The sequence below is a fragment of the Solanum pennellii genome, chromosome 10 (genome assembly GCF_001406875.1).
Source record: "Solanum pennellii chromosome 10, SPENNV200".
Lineage (NCBI taxonomy): Eukaryota > Viridiplantae > Streptophyta > Magnoliopsida > Solanales > Solanaceae > Solanum > Solanum pennellii.
Window position 1 is genome coordinate 12,276,549 of NC_028646.1, and position 1,175 is coordinate 12,277,723.

The window sequence follows — 1,175 nt, forward strand, 5'->3', positions numbered from 1 at the left end:
CTATCGCCTTTTAATAAATCAGAAACAAAGAGTACAAACAACTAATATTAGTTAAATTGAAGAGTATAAGTATAATTAATAGAGTAGAAAATATGTTTTATAAGATCAAAATAAATAAAAAATTAAATCCTATTTAAATTAAAAGAAGTTGGAACTATAGCCATTTTATGTCAAGATAAATTATATTAAATCATCTTGCTACACTTCCATAGAGGACTTTGTTTAATTTCCATTAGTAATGAATTTTAATAAAAACTGAAAAATTAATTTCTTTGTAACTAAGTTAAAATTTATATACTAAATAATCTATTATATAAGTAAAAGACACAATTGGAATATTCTTTTAAATCATACATACATAGTTCTGAATAAAAGTTACAAAAAGACGATAGCAATACTATTGAAAAAGACACTTTGAATATTTTCCATACGCAAACAAATGTATAATATTAAATATTTAACAATAAATTTTATAATTAATAAATAATTATTTTTCATTAAAAAAAACTATAGCAAACGCATAATTTATAGCATATTCTTAGGGCCCGTTTGGCCATAAATATATTTGGGGAAAATTTGGCAAATAATGTTTGTCCATACAATTTGCCATTATTTGGCAAATATTTTTGGCAAATATCCCAAATTTCTAAATACTAGTTTTTTCTAGTATTTGGGCCAAATCTCATTATTTGGGATATTTTGAAAATTAAAATTTTACCCCAATCTTTTATATTTTACAAAAACACCCTCTCTAGTTTTTGCTTGCGTTGTATTACATCATTTTTTACGTGAACACCAAAATAGTGATGAAATATTTAGTGAATATTAAATAATGATATGATTGTTGATGAAAATTATTAAAAATTGGCTTTAGGTAACAAAGTCATGTACTTTGTCTGCTTCACGATACATGGAATAATTCTTGTTGCACTCACTCCAAATTACCACATCGTTTTAGTGTCATGGACATTATTTGTTATTGTTGTAACGAACATTCAATTGACTTGTAATACAAACTTTTAGTTAGTTTTGATAGTTTTTAAAACTTGTGGGTATAAATCATATTTTTCTAAAAAGTTGAAATATATTTCCCAAATTTTATGGCCAAACAGATGGTGAAATTTCACCCAAATTTTCACTCAAATAATATTTGCCAAGAATATTTGGAAATCTAT